This window comes from Heterocephalus glaber, unplaced genomic scaffold (assembly GCF_053883595.1).
Source record: "Heterocephalus glaber isolate CG9 unplaced genomic scaffold, H.glaber_assembly_v1.0 deba00001463, whole genome shotgun sequence".
NCBI lineage: Eukaryota > Metazoa > Chordata > Mammalia > Rodentia > Bathyergidae > Heterocephalus > Heterocephalus glaber.
In genome coordinates, this window is record NW_028258310.1 from 14,275,844 (window position 1) to 14,293,855 (window position 18,012).

General features: G+C 39.6%; 1 protein-coding gene and 1 pseudogene across 10 annotated transcripts in view; one reads left to right on the forward strand and one right to left on the reverse strand.

The window, feature by feature from the left end:
- Sh3rf2 (SH3 domain containing ring finger 2) overlaps positions 1-18,012 on the reverse strand; it is a 220,453-nt gene that overhangs the window by 72,931 nt on the left and 129,510 nt on the right.
- Positions 5,781-6,029, forward strand: LOC147826677 (U2 spliceosomal RNA; annotated as a pseudogene).

The following is an 18,012-nucleotide window of genomic DNA, read 5'->3' on the forward strand; positions in this document are numbered from 1 at the left end:
ACTCTACTGGGAGGAGATGCCTGGAAGCTCTGTACCTTGTCTGTCTTGGCCTTGTGTGGCTTTTTCCATTGGTGACTTTAATCTGTATCCTTTAACAGGAATAAAACATAACTGTGAGTATGCCAGGTTTCCTGAGTTCTGTGAGCACTTCTAGTGATCCACTGAGTCTGAAGGTGTCTTGGGACCCTTGGACTTCCTCAAGGGTTTGTTGACAGGACTAATAATACAGATTATGCAGAGTACTTAAGAAGATGTCTGGCAAATAATAAATACTCCATTAATAAGGATTCTGAGAGATTGTGCCTAAAGGAGAAGAGAGGAGTATGAGCCTATGTCTTGCTCTTCTGAGTTAGCCATTCTGAGGCATTCCTTCCTTCCTCCTCTGAGCAGATGTTAATCACACAATTAGGACAGGCCAGTCTTCTTCCCTTGATCCTCTGCCTAACTTCTCGAGGTCCAGGGATTGTGCAGTAGGAATAAGATAAAGGATGCTGTTTACCATTTGGGCAGAGTAAGAGCCGCTCATAATTGACAGCACATTTTCAGGGCTCCTAGTAGCATACTTTCCTGTTTTCCCTCCAAACAGTTCTCCACCATTGCTTTGGGGTGATCTCACTTCCACACCACAGAAGATAATGCCAGACATGCCCATTGCCCCACCCCAGCTCCAAACAGTAGCAGGTTCTCAATATATAGCTTGGGATTCTTTCTGATATGGAAAGAGTACCAAAGCCCAGAGATGTTCAGCGGAATAACACTGAACTCTCTGGGGAACCAAAGCATTTCTATCACCATCTCTTCCTCCAGGAGGGCACAGGTCACCTGTGGAGAGAGTGGGAGGTCTGTGGGAGCCTGAAGGATAGGGGAAAGTGCTATCTTGCTTGGCCCAAGAGGCAATTTTACCCCCTTCCATTATCACCTTTCCCGAGTGAGGCTTTCCAGTAGGTGTGGTATATGGTGGATGAGTCTTTTTCCATATGGCTTGAAAAACTTTGCCAAATTCACTTTGCAGAGTGAGAAAGGATGAGGAAATGACCCTCCCACGACTACCTCTCCACTGGCTTAGGAAAAAGCATATTCGGATTGTGCTACCCAGATTTTCTCCCTTGAGTTGTCTCTCTTTCCCCTTAAAGTGGAGGGCTCTGGAGCTGAAAGAGGAATGCCTAGTGACAACATAACTGAGGCAAACTGCAGGATGTTTTGGATAATGGGGACATCTGGTGTCAGGGCTGGAGGTGGCCCCTAGGTATGATCCACAGTTTATACACTGTGTTCCTGGGTGAGGCACCAAGCTTCACTGGGCCTGTTTCCTCAATTGCAATGCAAAGGGAATTTTTACTATTCCTTCCAGCTCTACAGATAGCAGAGTTTTTAAGGTAGAAGGTTAACATTCCAGAAACATCTTTAAAATACTCCCAGATAAAAGTAATGAATGAGATGAGACTAAATTGGCAATACTGATAACGGTTAAACTTTTGAAATGTGAAGAGTACCATGATTACCAAGAATTATGGGTACAAGGCAGTTTGTTATGCTATTTTCCCTCCTTTTGCATATGTTGTTCTTAGAAAGGTGCCATTAGCATGATGAGGAATGGAGACATCCCCAGACCTTTGGAGAAAATGACTTTGAAGAGGAGAGCAAACATGGCTGTGATTGTCCTCTGTTGTTAAAAAGTTACATCTTGATTTCAGATGGTTTACTTCTTAATTAGTTTTCATTCTTTAAGACTTGTATATTTAGGTTTGTGTGTATGCAAAATATCACTTACTTGTACTATGTTTTGGTGATACTGGAGGAAAAAACCTGGCGTGACCCTTTTTGGGAAGAGAAGTACAGGAAGTTAGAATTCTTCCCTCTCAGTTCAGCTGCTTTGGAGCCAAGATTTTTCATGACCAGGAGCTTCTGCAGATCTGCAGTGTGTCTGCCTTCTTCAAACAAAAATACAAAGCACTTCTCTCATTTATAACAAATGGAGCAGGCGTGATCTTGAAGAAGAAATGCCCTGCCAGTCTGAGAGCTGGACTCTGTGGAAGGAGTGAGCAGCTGTGTACCACAAAGGTGTTAAAGATCCACATGTCACTCTGGGCATTAGATCATTTCTTTCAGTAGAACAGCTGAATTTAGAGAAATCCCTGAAAGTGCCCGAGACATGCAAAACATCACCAACAATTGGCCACAGAAGTATCCCAGCAGCTATCTGCAATGCTTTTTCACTCTGAGATAGAGCCAATAGTCTTCTTTAGGAACATAAGATACTGCAGAACAATTAGTTCTTTCTAGATAGGTGCCAGTATCTTTGGCATTGTCCTCTATCCTTCTTTGGCTTCAAAAGGCCTTTCCAATCTCCTTCCCATCTCTTCCAAGGCTGGGTTGTGTCTCCTGTTCTGTGAGCCACTGTACCCTATACTTCCCCTATCATAGCATGCATCATTCTGCACTGTAATTTCTGGCTTACTTCTCTGTCTACCCACCAGATTGGGAGGTTTGTCACAGCAGGTGCTATGACTTACTCACTTTCATGTTCTCTACACTGGCAAAGGGATGCCATCCATTCGTTCAGCCAAAATTTTCGGAGTGTCCACAATAAATAAGGCAGACATAAACTCTGCCTTTGTGAGACTTACATTGTAGCAGCACCTAGTAAACACTCATTTATTTGTTAAACAAATGAATAATTATTAAATGATGTCAATTGAACCCAGCTCAAATTTCAATATTTTGTCAACAGTACTCTTGACATAAAACTATACCATATCCAGCTAGTTGTTTCTTTGAAGCTTCAGGCATGCTAGCTACAGATAAATATTTTATTTTTCTAAGCCATCATTTAAAAAGGCTCCCTTATGGACTGGAGATACAGCTTAGCGGTCGAGTGCGTGCCTAACATGCACAAGGCCTTAGGCTCAATCTCTAGTACTGAAAAAAGGCTCCATTATTTTAAACATGCTCTGAGTTCTATCAACACCTTAGTTTTTCCAATGTGTATCTGCCTTGGAGATGCCTGCTTGTTGAAGATTTCTTTTCCAATATACCTTCTACACGAGGTGTATAATCTCCGCTGCAGGCAACCATGATGAGTGACAAATAATGCCAGCTGGCAGCTCCAGCAAAGGGAGCAGAAGAGAGCAAGGAGCTATCTTTTTCTGCTTGTTCAGAGCATTGAAACCCAATTTATTGCTAGCCACAGGAGCCAAAGAAAGCAGGTCTCGGCAGCTGTCGGTCTGGGAGGCTCCAGTCTCATTTCCATGATCTGGGTGTCACTGCCACTCTTCTGGCATGCCAGGAAGTAGGCTGGCATGAGGAAGTGGACTCCTAGAGGCTGGTTTTGGGTGGGCCTCTTTCATATGGCAGGAAGAGTTGATATAATCATGCTTTTAAAAATCATGCCAAGATCTTTTTTGGTTTTGGCCGTGGGTAGATATTCTCTAATTACTGCTGCCCATGGTCCCTATGCTTCTCATTGCTTTTACCCTCACTCTGGGCTGTGCTGGTAAATCAACTCTTAAAAGAAGGCTCTGCTTTGTAGCAATTGCTCATTTTCATTGTTTCTTCCTTGTCTACTAATACTACATCACTGAATATAGAGTTAGGAAGAGGTACACACTACTTCTTCTTGAGAACTGGGAGAAGCTGGTTCCAACACACCACCCCGGAACTCCCTGTCAATCTCAGTCACTCCCAACACAAAAGACTACTCCAGCCTAGCGCCACTGCCAGCAACTGGGATTGTAAGTCACAGTTTGAAACACATATTTGCGTCTGTTATGCCATTAGGCTTTAATGGCAACATTGCATGATATTATGTCCATTTGGTGGGGTACGAAAGCGAAGAGGGCTGAGGCCTGAGGCATGAGAAGGCATAATTGGCTTCAGCTCATGCAGCTGGGATTTATTCTGTTCTTATCTATCTCTCCACTTGTCTCTGGTCATCGTCCTCTTACTCTGAACACTGAACCATGAGCCTACACACTGAGCTACATCCCCAGCCCTTTTAAATTGTGACACAGGGTTTTGATAAGTTGCAAAATTGCCCAGGTTGAGGTCAAACTTGGGACCCTTCTGCCTCAGCCACTCAGAGATCTGGGATTACAGGCATGACCCACCATGTCCAGCTCTGAGCATCTTTTTGTACTAGCGATGCCTCACACTTTCTGAATTCTTAATTTCTTCCCAGAATATTCTTTCTACACCCAACCCTGTTCTTTTCCTGACCAACTGCTGCTTGTCTTTTAGATATGAGTGTAAACATTACATCCTTGAATGTCCATGTCAGGATAAGGGATCTCTTCTACTTGCCTTTATGACACTGGCTAGTATTCTTGTCAGTGTATTTGTCAAATAGTACTGAAGTGTCCTGATTATTTGTCTGCTTCTTCCAGACTGTAAACTTAGTGAGGGCAGAAACGTTTATATAGCTCACCATTGACCCTACTGCCCCACATAGTATCTGGCTCAATAAGTATTATTCAAATGAATGGAACCATGAATCATGGTTCCATAACTCCATTTTTTCCATATCTCTGTTATCACAATCTCACATTGTCCAATTCCTCATAAGTTGGCTGAGGTTCTCTTAGGAACTGGGGAAGGCTCCTGCTAGATTCTGCAGCTATTCAGACTTCTTCACTGACTGGCTGGAAATATTCATCTACTTTGTATTGACATGGCTCCTGTGGGCTTTGCAAAGTCACAGAAGCAAACTTGAGAAGACTTTAGGATGCTACGAAATGTGCTTATTACATACATATCCCAAAAAATACAGTCAGGAAGAAACTTACAGCAGCTTCAGAAAAGGACGAGTGTTTAGAGATATCCTGGAATCAGCATGTTCTTTAATAACCACAAGACTGAGCCTTATAGATTAACACTGAGTCCCTCAATTTCCCTCTGTAGAGGCAGTGAAGAGTCATGGGTGCTGTGTGCTGAGGAGGTGCTGAACTTCTCTCACCACAGAATCTCACACTTACTACAGGCACTCATTACAAACACCTAGTCATCTTCTATAAACACAGGTACTGCCATTTAAAACAGGCAGGAGTAGAATCTGGCACATACTAGCTACTTTACATTACATTACCTGAGTTTGCTTAGTAATACAAACTTCAGGGTGCTCATTTAGCTCTTTGGCATACATGAGAAAAATAACAATCATCAGAGGGGCCCAATGATGCCTCTAGAAGCATTGCTATCCAATAGAACTTCCTGCTATGACGGAAATGTCCTATTCTGTACTGTCCAATCTAGTAGCCACATGTATTGAACACTTGCCACATGGTTAATGTAATGAGGAACTGAATTTCAAATTTAATTTACTTTTAATTAATTTAAATATGAATAGTCATGTGAAGCTAGTGGCCACTATGTTAGACAGCACATAGATCTATGCATTATGAGAAATTCAGAGACCGAAAAACATATTAAATGCCACCACAGGAATGCAATGGGAAAAATTCAGAAAGTGGGAAACTACAACATAAATGATCTAGTTTCCCAATAAATATAGTGCATGAAAAAAAGGAGGGATACGTGTATTATGTTTTTGTGTGTGTGTGTGTGTGTGTGTGTGTGTGTGTGTGTGTAAGACCTAGAGCAGTGTTGGTGAATCTTTTAGAGCTTTCAATGATAAACAGTCAGCTGGGGTATACATGCTATAAGTTTGTCACCACTGATCTACAGATTAAGAGATTTAGGAGGCATATCAACCAACAGCAATATCCAGCTATAGATCTTGGTGGAGTCTGATTCAAACAAACCACTTATTAAAAAATTATAAGGCCATTGCTTCTTGGCCTTTTGGCTAAGATCAAGTGTAGTAAAAAACTGTAAGGCCTTTGGAGACATTTGAACAATGACTGCATAGTTGATGTTAAGGAAGTTCAGGTGTGCTAACGTTATTGAGATCATACTAAAAATATAGAATCTTTATTTATTTATTTATTTTTTGCTACCGGGGATTGAACTTGGGACCTTGCACTTTCGAGGCAGGTGGCAGCATCACTGAAATAAGTCCCTGGTCCAGAATCCTTATTTTTTAAAAGGTACCCAATGAAGTGTTTTCAGACGAAAGAGTGTGATGTATGGGCTTTGTCTCAGCTTAATCTAGTAGAAGGGGAAAGTAAATGGGGGTAGAGTGAAATAAGGTGCTTTGGAAGTAGGGATGTAATTTGTGCTGGTTGGAACATCTCAGCCCCAGAAGCCACCTTTATTTTTTGGGGTGGGGTGGGGTGGGGGGTGGACAGGCTGGAATGCTTGATGAGACAGCCAACTGTTGATTATTCTTGGTGACAGATGATGAAAGCTGAAGCTAAAAGCCACAGTTAACACAGCAACACAGAGTCATGGTAGTCATTATAAGCTCCTCCCTTCCCTAGATGAACAAGATGTATGTTTTCCAAAGCTTTCTCTCTGTGTACTCATACATGTGTCTGTACACATATGTAGTTTTTTGGGTCATATTGTACACATATTTTGTAATTTGCTTTTCTTTGTTACCTAAGAGTACATCATAGACATCTTTCCAATGGCAGTCCACACCCATCTCATTCTCTCTAGCTGAATTTGGCATTCCATAATTATTAATTACCATCATTTGTTTAACCAATCCATGAGGGAGGAGCATTTAGGCCACTTCCAGGCCTTCACCATCATAAATTATCCTGCACAATCCTGTCCGTAAACTCCAGTGTATGGTGTATGGTCATAGAGAATTGCTTTTCTAACCATTTCCAGGCGAGCTGATGTTGATGGCTTGGGAACTACACTTTTGGAACCGCTGTCCTACCACAAAATCTGAAGGTTTGTACAACGTATCTTGTCATAATCCTACTTTGGGCTTGAGTTTTCCACAGGAGACCGCGATGGTAAAATATCTGTGTTCCCAGTAGTTTGAGTATAGGAAAACATGAAACAAATCTTGGTGTCTCTCTCCAGTTGGTCCCCTTTAGCTCTGGCCAGCATCCCAGGAGTTGGAGCCTCTCCCCACACACAGCAGGAGGCAAGTGAAAAAAGAAACATTTCAAAGTCTATCTTTAAAGCCTGGCAGCAAGCTGCCCTATAATTACCCTAAGTGAACTAGTTACAACTTCTCTCCTATCGAGCCAGGATTATTATGAGATTGCTCACACGGTCCTGTGGAATTCAGCTAGTGAATTTAGAGTTTTCTTTTTAAAAATCAACCCTTCTCTTCTAACTACTTCTTGCCTCTGACTATTACAGAAAACAAAACCAGGAAGGAAAATGAGATAAACTCTGAATTAATGTTTCTAATCAGAACACATTTACTGAAATGATTTCTGCTTTCAGAATATCTTACCCTGTCTAGTTTTTTAATTTAAGCACCGTTTGTTTTGCAAATAGCTAGGGGAAAGAGTAGGAGGGCATGGAGTTATACATAAAGACTCACCTTGGGACCACCATGACAAAGGGTTTTAGGAAAGCTAAATCTGGAATTTGGCTATCCCAAGTTCATACAGATTTAACTTTTTTCTGCAACAATGTCCTATGAACACACTCAGCCAATGCAGTGGAAGGAAAGAGACCAGGTCAGTGGACTTCAGTGGTCATTTATATAATCTTAATTTAGGAGATAGGAAAGGTATCCCTGGCTTAAAATTTACCAAGGACTTATACCATTGGACTTGCTTAGATTCAGAGTCAGGGGATATGACTCCAGAAATACGAATACTTGCAAACAATTGGATATAGAGAATATGAATTCTTGAAGACAATTGAAATCCCAGTTTCCTGAAAGTAGGAATGAAATCTTACCAATCTTTATAGACCCACTTTCCTGAGCACATAATTAGTGTTAAACTCAATAAATGATTATGAATGACAGAATGTGGTTGTGGAAAGAATAAGGGCTTTATAGACATAGTGATTTTCATACAAAACCCAGCTATAGTCTTTGTGGCTTTATGTAAGTCATCCAGCCTCTTTGACAGTTTCTTCAACTGTAAAATAAAAGTCAAACAAAATATACTAACTGCCTGTATGTGCCCATGCTATTCTAGATAGCAAGACCAGTTGGTGAACAAGGCTGTCAGGCTGTCAGAGTTCCTCTCCTCAAAGGGAAAATAGATGTGACATCAAGGCTTGACTGGAGCTGCCCCGCAAGAAGGCCAAACATGGCCTAAGAGTAAGCCTACCACCATCCATTCCCAGTGAATGGTCAATTGGGATCGTGTTCTAATGTAGCATTGTCTAAGCCTCACAACAGTGCATGGGGTAGAAACTCTTACTGTCTACACTTTACAGGTAAGACACCTGAGGCACAGAGCATGGATTTATGGACACCCTCACAATTGGAAAACACGGAGCCAGAAAACTGTCCCAAGTGTGAGAACACAGTTTTCTGTTTCTGTTGACACTCTGCCGAGGGCCTAGTGCTTCTACATAAAGTTGCAACTCAGTATAAGTTTATTGGAGGGTGAGACTATAGCAGAGTTGGCTGAGAACAACAGAAAAAAAATGGTTTTGCTTAGTTCTCTCCTGCATAGGTGGGCTAGAAGTGTAGGGATGGAGCCAGCCAGGAGTTTTGTCAAGTCAGAGGACAGGCAGCTGGGGTAGGCACTGGAGTAGCTGAACTGCTCGCCCTGGGTTGATGCAAAAGAGATCTGATTTCCAGATACCTTCCTTTCCTCCTCTTTGTGCCTGCGGCAGGGGTGGGGTGGGGAGGCTTTCATTGGTATTTGCAGCTGTCTCTTTAAGAAAAAAGACTCAGCCAGTCCCGAGAAGAGCCAGGGGTGTGCCACATCCAGCCGTCCTGCTTAGAGCAGGTGTTGGAAAATGGTGGTTTCTGAGGACTGACAGTGAGCAGCACTTTGGGAGCCATCTCATTAAAGCAGCTATTGGGAAATTGAGCTCCAGTGTCATCTGGAAGGACACAGAGTCCAGAAATAGAATGGGACACCACAAATGAGCTGTGAAAAACAAACTCAAGCCCTGACCTGGCTGCCTGGGCCCAGATGTGCTCCCACAGGAATTTGGCAGAACATGTGTTTAAGAATCTGCCTGAGCACAGTTTGTAATAGCTAAAACTTGGAAACAGCCCAATTGCCCATGAACTGGAGACTGGATAAAGAAAATGTGGTTTTTAAAAATAAAATGGAGTACTACCCAGTCATCAAAAATGAGAAATTAGAGACATTTATAGCTAAATGGATGCACATTGAGGCGATACTCTGAAGTGAAATAAATAGGACACACATGTGTAAATGCCAAGTAGTTTCTCTAGTGTGAGAAACTGAAAGTGTAAATAAGGACTAAAAGGTATAATAGATAATGTGAAATAGGAAGAAAAGGGGCAAAGGGGAAGGGGAAGTGGGAGGGGTAGGGGAAAGGAAAGAAGGGAATGGAATTAATATGAGAAATGAAAAACTGGAAACAAAGTCTTTGTAAATAGGGAGGGATGGAGGGGTTGAAGGGAGGGCAGGAGAATGGGGAAAAAATAAGAACCAAGAAAGATTATGTAAAGGTGCAATTTTCCAATGATGAATGTCATTATATTTTATACCTAAAATGTACCAATAAAATTAATAATGATAATAAAAAAGAATCTGCCTGGGTGAGCTGGGTGTCTCTGAGGTTTGGAGCTCAGCTTGGCTATAGGGTTTGGCTACAGGTTCTGAAAAACTCAGGTGAGGGGCCTGGGATTTGGCTCAGTGGTTTCGCTGCCTGCTGCACAAGTGTAAGGACCAGAGTTCGATTCCCAGTACCAAAAAAAAAAAAAAGCACCCCAGAAAACTCAGGTGAGCCAGAAAAAGGTTTAGAAACATGCAACTCATTTGTGGTCCTACTGGCTTTACTTCAAATTTATGTTTTTTAATTTGGTGGTTCTTGCTGAAACCAAAATATAGTAGACCTGCAGGTTATCTTATTGATTGCCAACTCCTTTAGGAACAAATTTGCATATGGTTTGAGAGTTCTGCTCTCTCTTGCTTTCCATTCTCTATTTTCCTTACCTCTCTCTCTTTTTTTTTTTTTTTTTTGTACCAGGGATCGAACTTGGGACCTTGCACTTGCGAGGCAAGCGTTAAAACCACTGAGCTAAAACCCTGGCCCTACCTCACTCCTCTTACACTATACCACAGTAGTTAAATCTTGGTCTATGGTGTCAAATAGAAACAAGTATCAGTCCTGGTTTTATTTTTTACACTGATTTGGGGGAACTTGCTTTACTTCTCTGAATGCTAATTTTTCTTTTGTCACCACATAGGGTTTAGAAGATTAAACCATAATATGCATGTAAAGGTCACTGGCACAGTACTTACATACAAGACATGGTTAATAAATGTTACATATACATAGATATATTTTCCTTCTCCATTTTTCTTTTCTTCTTGCTCATTACTTTTCCTTCCTTCCCCTGTCCATTTGTTCCCCCTCTCCCCATTAAGTTTATTGGTACATCTTGGGTATAAAATACAGTTACATACATCACTGGGATCTTGTACCATTACTTGAGTCTCTTGGTTCTTATTTTTTTCCCCTTCCTCTGCCCTGCCTTCACCCCCTCCACCCTTCCCTATTTGCAAAGACTTTGTTTCCATTTTTTTCCTTTTCTCATATTTTTTCTTTTCTCTTCTTTCCTTTCCCCTACCCCTCCCACTTCCCCTGATCTTTCAGACCTTTATTTCTTATTACACAATATCAATTATACATTTTTAAAATTAAAATATCAAGATCTAGGAGACATTACCACAGATTTTACAGAATTTAAAAGGATATAGAAAGCATATTTCAAAATTCTGTTTTGAAATAAATTTGACAACTTCTAAGAAATACCTTGGAAGAGAAATTAATGAAACTAACTCTGGAGGAAATATAAAATTTGTTTTTTTGGAAATATAAAATTTGAATAGCACCTATTAAAGAAAGTATATTCCTAGCTTGAAAACCTACCTATATGACAACAACAGGTTCGTATACATTTCAACTGATAAATTATATCAAACATTTCAAGCAGAAAAAAGAAAGAACACTTCTCCCCTCATTTTAGGAAATCAACATTGTGCTAATACTAAAACTGGATAAAGATAATAGAAGAAAAAAGTATGACCATAGATAGAAATTTGTTTAACAAAACAAAGTATTAGAAGTCAGATCTGGCAGGATGTAGAAAGTGGTTTCATTATAGGGATGGTAGTGTTGGTTGAGCACTGGAAGATCCACCCCTAGAAGGCATCATTTTAACAGAGGAAAGGAGAAAGCCATATGATCCTGTCAGTAGTTTGAGAGAAAGTATCAGGCTAAATTCTATAGTTGTTTATGGTAAAAGCTATCAGGAGACTAGAAGTAGAACAGAAACTTCTCACCAGAATACAGACATGTACTCCATACTTCCAGCAAAAACACCTTATATGAATGGAGAAGATACAATGCTTTCTCCCTAAGGTTCCCCTGTCCATTTGTGGCAGACAGACTCTGTCATAAGCAAAGCTGTTTGTGCCCTTGTGTAGGCAGGAACTGTGATTTATTTGTAACCCACAAAACAGCAAAGGTGATGAGCTATTACTACTGAGATTACTTCATGATATGTAGGATTCCATCTTGCCAGAGGCACTTTGCTAGGCCTCTTCATTGGTGGCTTTGAAGATGTAAGTCGCCATGCTAGGAGGTTCATATAGCAAGGAGCCCTGGACACTGTCTTAGGAGCTGAAGGTAGCCTGCAGTTTATACCAGCAAGAAGCCTCACCTCTTAGCATAACAGCCACAAGGAATTGAATTCTGATTATGACAGATGACCTTGGATGTGAATCCTTTCTCAATTGAACTTCCAGATGAGAGCCCAGTCCTGGCTGACCCCTTATATGCAGAGGATCTAGCTAAATTGTACTTGACTCCTGACCACAGATACTGAGATAATACATGTGTGTTTTCTTAGCCTCTAAATTTGTGATAAACTGTTTTATAGCATAGAAAATAGATACATCTTTTTTCCCCCAATTCTTCTCTTCCCTTCCCAGTATTTCACAGCTTCCATAATTGTCATATACATGTCTTAAGATGTAGCAGAACCACTTCCATATATCTCTTGCTGAAATATTTAGAAGGTAACAATTTTGTCTTAATGTCAAAATGAAAAATAAAGAACTCCTAAGTGTGGTTAAATGAGCTCAAGTAGAGGAAGACTAGTTATTTTTATGGCCTGATGGAAGCACCATCTCTTTCCTCCTATGAGAGCCAATAGCGATTTTAATTTCTCTTCCTTCTTAAAAGGATAAACCTATTTAGGGACATTTTGACAATTACCACATACACCAGCAAAGCTTAAGAAATTGGAGAAGCTGCAAAAGAAATATTTGGGAGAGAAGTTTAGCGGGTTTCAGATCCACTGTCTTTCTTGGATGCTGTGGAAACTAATATTAAAAATGCCAGTTCTCAAATCATCATATTATTTTTCTGCTCAAACTCTTAAGCAGTCTCTCCAGTGCCCCCTAGATAAAGTCCAAATTCCTTAATATGGCTTAAAGGCCACTGTCAATATCTTTAGCTTCTTTAGTTCTTTCTTCTTCTGATTTCTGAATTCTCTCTTGCTTCAGAGCCTTTGTACATGTGATTCTTCTACTCTGAAATCTTTTTGACATTTATTCAACTGGCTTTTACTCATTGTTCAAGTCCCAGGTGAGATGTCATATACTGTCAAAAGCCTTTCTTGACTCCAAAGCACATACACTCTTTACTGTATAACCCCTTTCCTTCTCCAAGCATAACCCTCATTACATTACATTTTAATTTCTTGTTTACATGTCTGTCAGGGCAGGGTTCATATCTTGAGTGCTCTTATGCTCCTCATGCCTAGCTGTGTGCCTGGCACTGTGCAGACAGCAACAAATAGGAGAAAGTATTGCCCCATGGTGCTCAAAGTAGGATCAGGATATTATACACTGCCAACCTCATTTTCCTTCAAAATCCTTCTCCCAGATAGGACATGTGACTTTTTATGATGCCAGGCCATTGGGATAAATGTAATTTAACCATCCCCTGTATCTCTTGGAAGGGTACAAAAAGATATAGGAGCAATTGCAGAGGAGCAGATGCCAGCCTCTGGGGTGATAGGGTCTGGCAGACACCTGTCTTCCTGTGACAGTCATCCCTTGAGAGAGCTCAGGTTGGGAAAGGACCCTTGTGTCTCTGTGTAGTCACCAGCGATTGCCATGTGAATAGCACCCTGAAACAAGTCAAGTATTGTGGGTGGGTAGTGGTGATGATGGAAGGGGGCCACATCCTTCAAATACCTTTTCATCTCCTTAGGAGGTGGCAAACAAACCCATCTTTCCTGAAGAGTAGTAATGAAGCTTGTGCTATCCGGGTTAGATTCTGGAATATTCTGTCCTTTCTCCTCCCTATGGTTAAGAGAATAGCCTTTTCTTTTTAAAAAAATTTAGTGTCAAAGGTTTCTTCTCTTTTCTTTTCAAGATTAATTGATGCTAAGTTAAATAACATGGCAAAGTCATCAGATCATGAGTAGAAAAATAAAGATTTAAACAAAGTCTGGATATAAATCCCCAAAAGGATATTCTTTGAAGAGAAAAAGATCTGGACTCACATCCAGCTTTTTCATTTTTCTTTGGCCCAGTTTTCTCTACAATGGGCCAAGTCTTTTCTACAATGATAATAATACCAACTGCAAATGCTTGTTGTGAGACTAAATGAGATGGTCCATATACCATCCTTAGAACCTGGCAAATGATCAAAAACTTAGTCACTATCATTATTATTATTACTCCTGGACTGTCCCAAGCCTCATGTTATGTCTAATTATGTCATGTTATGTCCCTAGACTTGACCTTAGGCCTGGCCATTCTAGATGTGATAGCTTTGATAATCAACACTTTGTGAGGGCCAAGTAACATCATATATTTTTCTTCTTTAGCTCTTGCTGCAACACTTAGCACATGGCAGGTCATGGCTGGCATTCTGGTCAATCCTTGTGGACTAAAAGAATGACTGAACTTCATTCATTCATACTTTGATCTGGATGCTTTATACTTATTCTTGGCCTTTCTTGTCCTAGAAAGCAGCACAGTGTTGAGGAATAGTCACAGACTTTGGAATCATGTAGCAACTGGAAGACTGCAAAAAAACCCCCCAAAACAAAACCTATCTGTTCTAAGCTTCAATTGCCATATCTGTCAAAAGGAAATAATAATCCAAACTTTGTGTAGTCATTCTGAAGGTTAAATGACACATCTTGTTGCTTTCTTTATCCACAAATATGTAAAGCCAGCTGATCAGCTTTTGGTGGGTAGGAAAGATTTCCAAACCTAGAGGCTCAGGTTGTAGATAGAACAAATATGGTTCCTTGGAGAGTTCTAAAGTTCACATGCAGCCATTCAGGTAATTCTCACAGGTTGCTTTAGGCTGGATTTATATCTGTCAGGAGAAAGTAGAGCTCTGGTCAGAGGAGAACCAGTCCAGTGCATAGGAAACCTCAAGGCTGGAGATGTGGAAGACTCATAACCTCAGAATAAGGTGCTCACTGATATTCTTCAAGACTTGAAAATAATTCATTGTTTCATAAAGAGATTGCTTCTCCTCCTCCTTTCAATTGGTTTGAGAATAATATGAAGATCAAGTTGCATCTGTAACCACGTCAGTGAAAATTGCAAGTCCTGAATTATCAGACCCTCTTCTGAAATACATTCAATATATAACATTCACTTTAAAAAAAAATTCTTATAGTTCTGAACTCATGTAGTTTCCAGTAACCTGGGAACAGAAAGAATGTTTCCTTTTCTTTTACTGTCTTTTTAATTCATTAGGATAAGATAGGGCCCAGTTAATGCCCTAGGAAGGAAAGCAGACATAGCAGAGTGGCCAAGAATGTTGGTTTGGGATCAAATTGCATCAAATACCAGCTCCAGCCCTTATTGGCAGTGGGAATTTGAGCAGATAAGATACTTAATGTCTACAAGCCTCAACTTCCTGGCCTCTTAAAAGAGAAAGCTACATGCTACAGAATGTATAAAGAAAATATAAATTTTTCTTTTGCTTTTTTCTTTAATTCCATTTCCTAGGCAAGACAACCTGGTCCATAATTTGATGCAAATGATTTTAGACTACACTGTCCAATATGGTAGCCACCCACGTGGCTGTTGAGTACTTAAATTTTGGCCAGTCAGAATTATAATGTATTGTAAATGAAAAATCTACACTGGATTTTGAAGAGATTTAAAAAATATTAATATGAAAAAACAATGTAAAATATCTCATTAATAGTTTTTATATTGGTTACATATTAAACTAATATGTTGATATACTAGATTAAATAAAATATATTATTAAAATTAATTTTACTTTTCCTTAAATTTTTAATGTGACTACTAAAATTTAAAATTTATATGGGCTCATATTATATTTGTATTGTAGAATAATGTTCTAGATTTTTCTAGATATAAAAACCTATATACCTATACAAACACGTGTATAGATATAATTTTGAATATGTAGATATGTTCTGCCACGTGCTTTCTTCATTTAGCTGTACTTTGTGAATATATTAGAATATTTAGAGCCACTTTCATTTTAAAAAATAGCTATAATGTTTTGTTGTACAGATATATCATTGTTTATTTAACTGAATCTCCACTGATGGGTTTTGGGGATGTTTCTGATGTTTTCTTTTATAAACGATGCTGCAATATCTGAGTATCTGAGCAAAATTATGTTAGATACTTGACTGAGTTTCACAAAGTGAAATTATTATATCTACAAGTATATACATTTTAAATCTTGTTAAATTAGGTCATTTTTTAACATTTTGGTGTCCTGGGCCCTGTTGAGATTTTGACGAAGGCTATGAACTCTTCTACATAATTGTACATATGGCAAATATCCATATAGTTTTCCATAGTGTCAAGCATTCATGGATTCCTTGCAAGTAGTTAAGCTATTTTCCAGAGAAATACTTCATAAATTTCGTTTCTAAAAATTGTTGACTAGAGAAAGTAGACAGTCTCACATAGTGGTCAAGTCTGGATTCAAAATTCCTTCTCTGCCACTCCCAATCTCTGTAACCACTCAGACATTCCCGGAGCTCAGTAAGCTGCAGTACCTCCTCCATGAAACAGAGGATAACACCTATGTCATGGGGTCTGGGACACAACAGGTACTAAGCAAATATTATTTATTTTTGGCATATTTGCCAATTTATTTTTCTTGAGGCATCTTTGTTTCACTGACAGAATTAAGAGATTGCTTTTAGTGCTCAGCTAATGGTCAGAAACAGATTTAGGTAGGATATATTAATGTGCAAATTAGACGAGTTATATTCAAATATCTATTTAGAGTTTACTTAAAAATTGGAGGTTGGGGGCCGGGGATTTAATTCAGTGGTTTCGCTGCCTGCTGTGCAAGCGCAAGTTCAGTCACTGGTACCCCCTCCCCCGCCGCAAAAAAATTGGAGGCTTTTCTTTACACAAATCTATTGTTTTGAAGCAGTTGCCTAAACATGAGTTTTAAATAGCATTCAGCTCACACTAGGACTTTGATTCCAATTAGAGGATTCTTACCTAAGGGGCCTTTGGATCCCCTCCTTTTGTGGTACTGGGGATTTAACCCAGGGCCTTCTTTCTCACTAAGCTACATCCCCAGACTTTTTTTTTTGTGACATGGTCTTGGTAAGTCACTAAGTTGCCCAGGGCTTGAATTTGCAATCTTTCTGCCTTGGCTTCCCTGAGTTCTGGGATAAACCAACCCAGCTTGGGTCCCTTTTTCTAAAGCATTACTTCTATTTGTTCTAAAAGTACTCATCTTATCCACCTGTGAAATTGGGATTTGTCTGAGTGCCAGAACCCTATCTCCTCTTTATCTTGTGTCCCCCACAGCATTTGGTTCAGTGTTAGACAGAGAATGTATACTTTAATTTGTGAACTAGATGCACTGTCTAGAACATTCTCAATATGGAGAAAGCGAGATTTTATTCAAATGATTCCTGAAAATAATGAAAACAATTATAGTTAACATTTATTGAACATTTACAGTGTGTCAAGTGTCATTATGAACTCATTACATACGTGTTTTCCTTTATTTTTATAGTTCCAGGACATAGGTATTATGGATTCCACTTAATTCCATAATTCCATAGTTATTATCCATAATAATATAATCCATAATTCCATACAATCCATATAATCTGTAATTCCATAGGTATCCATAGAATCCATAATTCTATAGGCATTATGGATTCCACAATAGTGGGAATTGAGTCTTCAAAATAAATCTCAAACATGTCACTTCTGTGTCTCTTTGCCGTGTTTCCCTATTTCCACATTGTCCTCACTCTGTGTTTCTCACCAAGGTGGCCAGAATGATCTTTAGATCACTGTAAATTGGACCATACTGGTCCTGTTTAATATTCAGCGGCTTCCCATTGTTTTTAAAATTTGTGGGTTCCTGTCCCATCACCCCTTCCTTTGACTACTTTTCCCTTCTTTAAAAGCCTAAGCTCATGAGATCTATCAGTTCAATGTCTCTTGCTCAAGAGTTTTCTTTCTTTCTTTGCTTTTGAGACAAGGTCTCCGTATACTATATAGCTCAGGCTGGCTTTGAACTCACGATGTAGCCCAGCTGGCCTTTAACTTGCTGTGATCCTCTTACCTCAGTTTCCTGAGTGTTAGGATTATAGACATGTACCACTATGCCCAGCTCCCCTTCCTCAAGAGTTGCGCACAAGCTGCTTCTCCAATTGCCTCAGATACTTTTGCCCAATGTTTTAGCTGACTATCCCTACTTATTCTTCAATCCCTCAGGGAAGTACTGTTTTTGAGCCCTGATCTTTGTTTTTTTTTTTTTTTTTTTGAGGTACAGGGAAAGGAAATTTATTTTATTTTATTTTATTTTTTGATCTTTGTTTTAAGTCCTTCTTCCTTAAACATTGTCCCAAGTATCCTTCCTCAAATAGATCAGAGCTTTCAGGCCTTTTTCTTCTTATTTCCCATCCCACGTTAACATTCCTATCCATTTGTATGTTTTACTACTTAACCTCTCTCTGAGAAGATTGCACTC